The following is a 10696-nucleotide window of genomic DNA, read 5'->3' on the forward strand; positions in this document are numbered from 1 at the left end:
GAATTTGGCACAATTTTGGCTTCTTCGGGTCGTAAAATCTTGCTCTCAGCACATATAACTCCATTGATTTTCCTATGATGGTCTCCACTTCTATTCCATTTAACATAAGGACCTTGGTTTGATGTTTATATATATTCCTTGTTTGTGACCAATCATAAGTACAAGATGCCCAACTAAAATTAGCATTTCTTCAAACATGGTGGTACACCATTTCTTGTGCAACTTTGTACTAAGGGCTGACTTTTATCACCAGGAATAAACTTCACATGAGAATTTGGTATTTCTTTAGCTCTTTGAATGGAGTTTTCTACAACCTTTAAAACATTAAAGTTCTTCTAAAAACTATCATCATTTAACATATCTTACTACCAATAGTATGCATGAGAAGAGCGAACCATCTTCTCAATCAACTGATTGATATGCCACCCATGCAAGTTCTATTGCTCACTAAGAAAGTGACTCTTCAAAACCCAATGGTAAGACTCAATGGTGCCATTTGTCTCTCGATTTGAATGAGAAAGAATTCTTGTAGCACCAATCCACATTCCTACATATTGGAAGTGAAATCATAAAATATATTTCACATAGATAGACAATTATATATAACTTTACTAGTTTGATAGACTTATAATACTACAAGCATACTATTGTATATAAGGTTAGATGTACAAGATGACCATGTATCCTTGAAGTACTTGATGAATGATGCTCCCTATTTTCATAAAACTCCGATAGTAGAGTATGAGCCTCATCTATCCTAACATTCTCATGTGAGCTAGGTGTACCTTGCATGTTCATAATATCACCAAGTGCTCTAGCTATATCAACATCAACTTGAATATCATCCAACTTATGCACAAGGTTCTTTAGCCAACTCCTTCTCACATGCCATATACATAGATATATAGGAACACCAAAAACCTCCCTCTGAAAATACAAATGGATAAAACCACTTTGTGGTTAACAATGAGGAGAAAAGAGAGCAAATGTAATTGTAGAAAGAAACCTTTCTTAAAAGACAACAATTGTAATTGTAGAAAGAAACCTTCCTGAATAGCATTGATTTCTGCTTAAGCATCATCCACCATAAAAGCATTTGGTTCCTAGGATTTGTTATAGTCCAAGACTTGATATCTGAATATAGCTAGCCATGTTGTAACTGATGTGGTACAAGAAGAGGACGTAATGGTCCATGCCACATGCACTCCATTACGAAAGTGATCAAACACAAGAATTGTACTTAGGAATAGCATAATTAAAAAATTAAAGCTAAGAAAGAATGAGAAATATAGTACCTTATAATTATTAGTGTCAGATGTCACAACCATTGCTAGCAATCTATTATGACCATTCTTATTGAGCATTTGAAGTTTCCATCATGTTTGGATACCCAATATCAAAGGATAATCTCCATCACCATAAGGTTGAAAAAAGAAGGTACTACCAAGATTGGCTAAAGCCCAATTATGGACACTTTTCACACACAAGCATAAGGAGATGTGACTCACGAGCAAAGAGAGAGAGAGAGAGAGAGAGAGAGAGAGAGAGAGAGAGAGAGAGAGAGAGAGAGAGAGAGAGAGAGAGAGAGAGAGAGAGAGAGAGAGAGAGAGAGAGAGAGAGAGAGAGAGAGAGTGTGTGTGTGTGTGTGTGTGTGTGTGTGTGTGTGTGCGTGTGTGTGTTGCTTTCAGTTATCAATAATGCTATGAGGTGGGTCTGCAAGAACAAGAAAATGTGACCACTGACTTCTGAGGAGAGAGAGAGAGAGAGCACACCTTTCTTTGGATTCCATCGATGATAAAGCATCGACGTGAGAAGAGAGAGCCCCATCATTAGGTAGGCAATGGGGCTTGACACATAGAGCCTCAGCCTTGCATCCTAGACTAAGCCAAGGTGTTGGTTTCCACATGCATTGGGGTTCAAATTGTTGGTGGTCAATTGATGTGGTAGGCTATCAAGTAGCATGGCCCAAGGGTTGGCAACTTCAAGGTGCTAGTGGGGGATTTCAAGCCTCTACAATAGTCAAATGTGGATGGTGCACAAGGCTGAGAGAGAGAGAGAGAGAGTGTGTGTGTGTGTGTGTGTGTGTGTGTGTGTCCTTTAAATGCATTGTGAGTATATCCAATGAGAGAGAGAGAGAGAGAGAGAGAGAGAGAGAGAGAGTGTGTGTGTGTGAAACAAAAAATCGAAAGGTCAAGGGTTTGAGAGAGAGAGAGAGAAATAATTTCCTTTACATAGTGAACTATAATGTCTATGCCATTTGTAGAAAAAATCCAAGGTTGTTTCAAAAAGCTTGAAAAATCAATTTCAATTGTAAAAGCATGAAACCAAAAGCTCGCAAAAATAACGCACTTGAGGAGAGCCCCTACTAAAACCTCCTTGCATTGTATCAATCCTCCCAAGTATCTTTTCCATTTCCTCATATCTAAGTCTCGTGTTGTCCATTTGAGCATTTTTTAATACCACATGCATATTTTGGGCCATTATAGACACAATAACACTGTTGATTTTGCCTAGTTCTACATCCGAATTGTTGATTTTTATTATTAATTGATTTGCATATCTAGAATGGCTCAAAATGTGATAAAACCTTTTCAAACAAGATGATGGGAAACCCCCTCCCCTTCCCCTTGCATGGTGTTGGCTCTAGGCTAGCACAATGTGAAAGCATCTTAGGGGCTGGTAGAACGTGAGGTGAGACCACCCAACAATCTTGGGGGCTCTTCTTTACATTGTGTTGGCCTAAGTTCTCCCCTCATGGAATTCACCTTTGTGTTGAGAGTTATGCAATCACACCCATGTGACAGCCTCTTTGTATGGAGAAATAGGGCAAGACTCAAACGGTTTACTAGAGAGGATGCATGATGCCTGAATCCCATAAGCATAGTGGAGAAAAAGGGAAACATCATCAGCCTATAAAGTAATGTACCTTCTTATCATTCAATGATGGAATACTATTTTACTTTTTCCTTTTAGTCATAGTCAGTTTCATACTCAAGATTGTGTTTATGAGTCCAAGCTTCCATCTTGGAACCTAATTCACTTAAGTAACAGTTGGTCTCTCTCTAATCTATGTAATCATGAACATTGTCTTTTGTATTCCATCCACCATAAACATGCTCTAGATCCATGCATTTTCAATATGGTATCAGAGCCATGGTGAGCGTGGCTTAGGTCAACTCAGCTCTTCTCTCTACTCTCTCTGTGTGTGCACATGCATGCAAGTGTGTGTGTCTTCTTTTCTATTGTTTCTTTCTTCTTCTTCTCCATCCCCACCAATTTTGTTGCGCCTTTGCTTGCCTTCAACTCATCAATCCCCTTTCTTGTCGTTGCTTTATTTTCTTTTTACCCCCCCCCCCCCCCCCCCCCCCCCCTTTTTCTTGCCTTTATGAATCCCCTTCTTGGTGCTGCGATCTACCAATTCCTACTCCAATCTACAATCTCAAGCTAACCAAGAAAAAGAAATATTGTCTCCAACTAGTAGGCAAATTTTTTGCAAATTGGTGAGAGAATTCTTGCGCACACATTCCATGATCCTTGTTGCATCAACCAGTCCAATACGATGAGGATCAAACAGTGTCAGAACCGTGCGTGTGCAAAGAACAAGCCATGGGCTGGTCATTTGGCCTTTGGATGCATCCACAACACCATTTCACCCATCCAGTGAATGTCTTAAGCAGTTGGTGGGATGATGGGGATTATTCTAGCGCTCAACAAGTGGGAGTTTTTTATACATTGTGTGCAATTATTCGCTGCTCATTGATACAATTGTTCCGGATTCAGATTAGAGTGCGAGAATATGGATGAACCTTACAAAAATCTTTCCATCTCTTGAATGTACTTCTATGCCAGTCGAGCATTGGTGTTTAGATTCTACCAATATGTTTTCTCCTTCAAAATGAAGATTGTCAAGGTTATCCTCTTAGATATTCCAGGCCTTATTTTCTTTTCAACCTATACTCTGCTTGTTCTTTTCTGGGCAGAGATATATTACCAAGCAAGGAGCATACCAGTCGATAAACTTCATAGAAGGTTCATCACAATAAATGGTGAAATATATTTTATACAAATTGTAATCTAGTTCTACGAGTGGATAAACTATAATGTAGTGATCTAGGCCATAACAAGATTATTTTTTGCAAGAAGAAATGTAGTTGCCCATACTAAAGTGCAATCAATGATGTAATTGGAAGATTTTGAAGACATTTAAGCTACCTAAGTAATTATGAAAATCTCAAAGCTGATAAAACCTTTGCTTGAGGGGAACATGGACATGGAGACTAATGAAAGCAAAGTCAATGAAAAAGACATCAAGATTAATGCAAGCAAAGTCAATGAATAAGAAGACCAAAAAGACCATAAAGAAGAAGACAAAGTCAATGAAGAAGAAGACCGAAAAAACCAAGAAAAAGAAGACTATGAAGACAAAAAGAGTATCAAAGAAAGAAAAGTAGAATACATAAATCAAGAAGACAAAGAAAAGAAGATCTGTTATGCCTACCATGACATATTTGATAAAGAAAATCACAAGGGCTTGTCGGTCCTTGTCTCCACTTTTCACTAGAACTTTTTATTGTATGTACTTGCCGTTAATGCTCCTGTCATACATCTTGTAAAACTCCTCATGTATTCTATGCATAACAACCTCTACACACTTAGTGAGGCCTTGTAACAGCCCCTGGATGTTAGCCATGGTTTTTGGTACTCACACTTAGCCTTTTTTGTGACAACCTCTGGATGATTACCATGTTTGTGGCATACCCACACTTAGCAAGGTTCATCCTATGTACACTTAGTGCTTTCTTTACGGTTTGTGATTGAAGAGGGGTGTTGAGAGTTATGCAATCACACCCATGTGATAGCCTCTTTGTATGGAGCAATAGGGCAAGACTCAAACAGTTTACTAGAGAGAGGAGGATGCTTGAAACACAAGATGCCTAAATCCCATAAGCATAGTGGAGAAAAAGGGAACCATCATGAGCCTATAAAGTGATGTATCTTCTTATCATTCAATGATGGAATACTATTGTACTTTGTTCTTTCAGTCATAGTTAGTGTCATACTCAAGATTGTGTTTATGAGTCCAAGCTTCCATCTTGGAACCTAATTCACTTGAGTAACACTTGGTCTCTCTCTAATCTATGTCATCATGAACATTGTCTTTGTGTTCCATCTACCATAGTCATGCTCTAGATCCATGCATTTTCAACACTTTGATCATCTATATCTAAGATATATACTTTCCATTGAAATACAAAACAAAGCAAATGAAAAAAGTAAATGAAAAGTAGAAGTGAGAAGAGTAATCACATGCAAAATTTTGGAACAATGGGCACTTCATTTAATACTCGAGAGTTTTAAAAAAAAGATAGGGATACTAGAATGAAGGGAGATTATTTTGATATAATATTTGAGAATTACGAGAAAAAAAAAAGAATGAATGGAAATGCATATGAGAGTGACAAAAAGTTCAAGAGCCTCTTTATTTATGTGCCTCAATGAATTCATCCCCAAAAATACCTAAAAATATCTTATGTTAGGAATTTCTAAGAATGAGATAAGATATTTAAAAAGTAAAAATTTCTATTTTTACCCTAACAATTGCTCTCTCCTTAGATTGAGAGGCTTTCTTTCTCTAAAACTAAAATACCCAAATATGAGTCCAAATCTCCCCTAATGTCAACCCGTGCTCCCAATTGAAGTACCCCTTCCACCTCTTTTCCCCACCCCATATGAACCTACTCGTTTTTGAAATCCAACATTTTTTATAAAGTTTCAAAATCAATTGTCTCTTCTCCACCCACTGTCACATCCCTTTTCATGGTGCTTTACATTGGCAAGGTGACCTCACCCACCTATCCTCCCTCCATCTCAAGTAGATTCTCCCCATCACCACCTAAATATTCCCCACCCCATATGAACCTAATCCTTTTTTAAATCCAAAATTTTTTATAAAGTTTCAAAATCAATTGTCTCTTCTCCACCCACTATCACATCCCTTTTCATGGTGCTTTACACTAGCAAGGTGACCTGTGGGAGCTTTCACTCAACCGCCAGGACCCACGGACCGCTTATTGTTTCAAGCGTTCCAAGCCGAGCACTAATTGCTACCTCTCACATAACTGACGCACCATCCATATCTAAGGGTGTAGTGAGCTTACCTCCGTGCCGTTCGAGTTACCTTCTCTCTCGCACACTCCGGTAGCTCCATGAATCAAGTGCAAGCTTCAAGCAAGCTCCACGCTCCAAGCTCCATTGCCGCGAGCAAGACAAGAGAAGAGAAGAGAAGAGAAGAAGAGAGGAGAAGATGGAGAGCTTCTCCTTCTCAGTCCCTCATCCTCACACTCTCACTCCCTCTCTCAAGCACAAGCTCAAGCAAGCAAGAAGAAGAAGAAGAAGAAGAAGAGCTACTTTTGGCCACACACAAGAATGAGCTTCTCATTCCCTTTTCAACTTTATATACAAAACCCTAAATCCCTTTTGGGCGGTCATCCCCTTTTTTACATGGCTGGCCGTAGCCCTTTTTTCCCATTGTCCTTCTATCTTCCTAGCTTCCTTTCCACCGCCCGTCTACATTTACAAATTGCACGGATGAGAGCCCGACGCTCCTTGAATTAAACGGCGGTGCGCTTGTGCTCTTTTACACAAGTTTTATCTTGCACTTTTCTCAGTGCGCCTTTGCCTTCCATTTCTCTTGCTTTGGCCTTTGTCTTTGTCTTTGTCTTTTATTTTGGCTTCCGGGCTTTTCCACTGCCTGGCACTCTTTTACAAGATTTCAGGGTGCGCTTTTGTATTTTAAAATGCACATTTCCCCTTTTTCATTTGCCTTGGACTTTTAAGGTTGCCCTTGCGCTTTTGGCCTTTTCTTTTTTCTTTAGTCGGGCTATCTTTTTCCCACCTTTGCCCTGCGTCTTTTTTATTTCCTTTTGCTTTCTTCGTGTTGGGATTAACATTACCCCCCTCCTAGACGAGTGCCAGTCCCATGGCACTCACCGTCGTAAGGTAGCAGGCGCTAGCATGCACCGAAGACGTGGGTGGAAGGGACTGTTGTGGCTTGCCTTGGAGGAGTTCTGATGTTGGTGCGGATGAAGGTCGTTGGTGGCACTTTATTGTTCTGATTGGCTGGTGATATGATTGTTGTAGGAGGCGATGGGGCTACTCTTTGTTGGGAATGGTCACTCATAGCTGGGACGAGTGTTGGTGTTCTTGGGATGCTCATGGTGGATTCTGCTTGTGATGGTTCTCTGGTGGTCTTGCATGATGAAGTAAAGGACAAGAGTTCAGAGTTGAGTGGTGATGAAGAGGTGACGGCGCTTTTGTTGGAGTCTTTAATACCTGCAATTGGAAAATCTCTCATGTGGTCTCTCCCTAAGGGGTAGTGTTAGTCTTCTTATCGTGCACAAGGCATATTTTGATTAGTTTGGGAGACAGATCGGAACTCTAAGCAAGCCTAGAGTATTGTCCTGCACTTGAGGACCCAAACCGTGTATAGGTTATAGTGTGAATATTAAGTGAGTACACGTGCATATTTAGGTATTACTTAGTTAGAAGACTGTCGGCCTGGTTCCTTGTATAGAAATGGGTCAGTGAAGCAAGGGCTTAGTTGATGGAAAAATTTGTCGATGAAGACGGGGAGTACACTTGAAGATTGCTTGAGACATCATTATGGTTTTGTCAAGGCAATGTAGCACAATTAAGCTCTGTGATGTCTTAGCTTTTGGTAGCTAGTGGCTACTCGTAGTGCTTGAAAAGTATGGTGTACTTTTCCATTGTCTTTCATGCCGTGCTTACCACTGTTGATTGTAATGGCATTGAGATGGAGTGCAAAAGAATTGTGCAAGTGGTTTAGGGTGACAAGTCTAACCATAGGCGAGGCGAGCTCCCTAGGTATATCCTGCCCTTAATGTGCCCTGAACAATTGTGGGGGATGTACAAAGGGCTAGGGGATTAGGGACGGAGCCAGCTGACCAAGGTCACTAGACGTACCTAATTTGAGGACCCCTAGGTGTGGTGCTGTGATCGTGTGTGCTTTTTTTCTTTCTTTCTTTTTCTTTCTTTTTCTCATTTTCTTTTCTTTCTTTCTTTCTTTTTTTTTTTTTTTGAGGAAAAAATGAATACAATCAATGCCATACATTGAGGCTGTTAGCCTTTCATTTGGATTGAGAAATGCTGGGATTCAAAGGCTATGAAGAATTGATATTACAGATATGATTGTTCACCAGCCTTGATGCTAGAGGAACTATTGTTGAGATGAAGAGATACACTTGAGATTTTGTAAACCTCTTCATAACATGTGAGACATCGAACAATTAAGGTAGCACTTGGAGTGAGCTATGCATGGACAAGGGCAGAGCATCTTGCAAATTGAATCTTGGATGATGAAGAGATGTTCGCCCTTGTTGAGAGCGTGGCTCCTGCCCGAACATAGAGTTTAGCCAAGAAGGAGGAGGTAATAGATGATTATGCTTTGGCCATGCTCAAGTGCCATATGTGCTTTTTCTGCAGAGGTGTCCTTGGGTTCTCATCCAGTGGCATTTCCGTCATGACTTTTGTTTCTTGGTATTCTGGTCACTTCCTCCATAATGGTTCTCTGTGGGGTTGGTGGTCTTGTGGTGACTTGGATATCAAACGCTTCTAGACCTTGACCTGTGTCATTCTGCGTCCACTTGTCACTTCGTGAGAGTATATGCTCACTTGCGTTAAGTACATCGAACCAATGCAATCCTGTTAAGACATAATTTTTCAGAATGCTATGATGCCTATCTCATTACTTGTTAAGATCTCATACATTAACGGTAGGTGAAGGCAGTGTGTACAAGTGGGGATCTTGCCCCTTTACTTATCAAGAACAAAAAGTTATGGCATGATGACTTGTCAAGCTTCTTGTACATCATAGTGGCTTAGTCGATAGGTACTAGGCGGGGTGAGTCCGGTTGGCTAGGCGACCAGGCCGATGCTAGTGCGGGGCTCCCGTGAGGTTGGATAGGAAACATGTTGACCGGGACGTGAATGGTGTAGTCCCGAGTCGCGACCATTTCCAAAATGTCTTTAAACAATTCATTAAATCCTTCCCTGTCTCGGGCCGCTGTTTCTGCCCTTGAGCATCTGGTGCCCAAGTGTGCATTGGGGGTTTGTGCCACTGGTGTTGCTACATTGTGTGTGCCTCCTTGAGCATCTGCTCCCTTGGCCTGCGGATTCTTTGGCCTTCGTCCGGGGTGGTATCGCTTGGGGCCGTGTTTCTTGGCGTACCTTTTAAGAGTGGGCACATAGTGCACTGGCGGAGGGGCATGTGCTGCATGTTCCCGTTAGCTGTGGAGAGCATCCTTGCAAGCTAGCTGCCCTTGGTTCTCCATGTTTTCCTCGCAGGGGGCCTGTAAGATGCGAATCAAGGATTCGGATTTGTTACATGATAAGACCATTCATATGTAAGGGATTATAGTGCAGGTTATCAAGCGCATAGGACGAGAAGGGGAGGGGTGGGGCATGTAGAGCTTGTTGTAGAGGGATGGCCCCCGTGATGTATATTTAGCCTCCTGCCATTAGCAGATCTTGGCTCATGCCGAGTTACGTCGGCTAATGATCATGAATTTAGGCAGGGCTCAACCTTAGAAGGATAGATCGGAAAGGGAAGAAGGTGTATAGAAAAGGGGCTGCACCCTGTCTACACCATCAGAGTTGTTGGTCAAGGCTTCCTATGGCAGTAATGTGGGTTGCATGCCCTTCACTTGGAGGTGGGGATGGTCACACGGCTTTTAAATGCGTGATGAGAGGAGGACTTGAGAAGCTTAGCCTGTCAGACCCAACTCTTCTCCCTGCGCTTGACTATCATTGCTTGTGTGTGTTGATATTGTTTATACACGGTGACACAAAAACCAGTGTTTATTTATATACATAATTATGAATCCATGTCACTTCACAAGGATAAGAACCAATTGTAGAACTCGGGGTTGTACTGGAGTGTGGCACACGCATCCAGCGCTCGTGGCAGCTTACTTAGTACCGATAGATATTTTGCCACATCAAGCAGCATGGACCCTTGTCTGAGTCTACTGGCAACATGTAGCTCCTCCTCAGTGAGAACCTTATCAACCAGAGAGTTTTCTTGGCTAGGTTTAGCCAAGTCTATACCCCGAATGGCAGTCAGCACTCGAAGGGAGGTTGGTGCTACATAGGTTGGGTCCCTTTGGGATCACCATTTGGCCAATCGCTCCTCAGAGACTGTCATGATCTAAGCCCCTAGTTCGGCCATTGCAATGCGGTTCTCACACTAATGCTATTCAAATTGACTTCGGCCCTTTGTTAGTCGCTTTAGTTGCTCTATCTCTAGGAGATTTGGTTGGTAGAGCATATCATTGAACGTGACAGTTAAGTGCAGTTCATCGGCTTCCCCGTCAGAGATGAGTCGCATGCGTTCATACAGGAGCTTATTATAGTGCTCTTCAAGGTGTTCATGCTCTTCCCAAGATAAAGGGAAGGGCAGGTAATCTCCAAGCTGCTCCTTGGGGATTGTGCCCATGTCCGCAAGGACGTAAACATGCACGAACACTTTGAGCTTAGCATCCAACTCAGTTAAGCATTCTATGACACTTCTATGTTCAACGAGGGCTTGCTCAGTTGCTATCTCATGGAAGGTTCTAGGAGTTTGCCTAGGCTTTAGCAGAGCTGGGGGCTCAGGCCTAGATGAGCGAGATTGGTCAAC

The 10696-nt window shown here is 41.7% G+C and overlaps 1 pseudogene; it reads left to right on the forward strand.

Moving 5' to 3' along the window:
• Positions 1-3606: 3606 nt before the first annotated feature.
• Positions 3607-4183, forward strand: LOC148010923 (tobamovirus multiplication protein 1 pseudogene; annotated as a pseudogene).
• The last annotated feature ends 6513 nt before the right edge of the window (positions 4184-10696 follow it).

This window comes from Lygodium microphyllum, chromosome 29, assembly GCF_053477565.2.
Source record: "Lygodium microphyllum isolate KBCC chromosome 29, Lygodium_microphyllum_v1.1.10, whole genome shotgun sequence".
Taxonomy (NCBI): domain Eukaryota; kingdom Viridiplantae; phylum Streptophyta; class Polypodiopsida; order Schizaeales; family Lygodiaceae; genus Lygodium; species Lygodium microphyllum.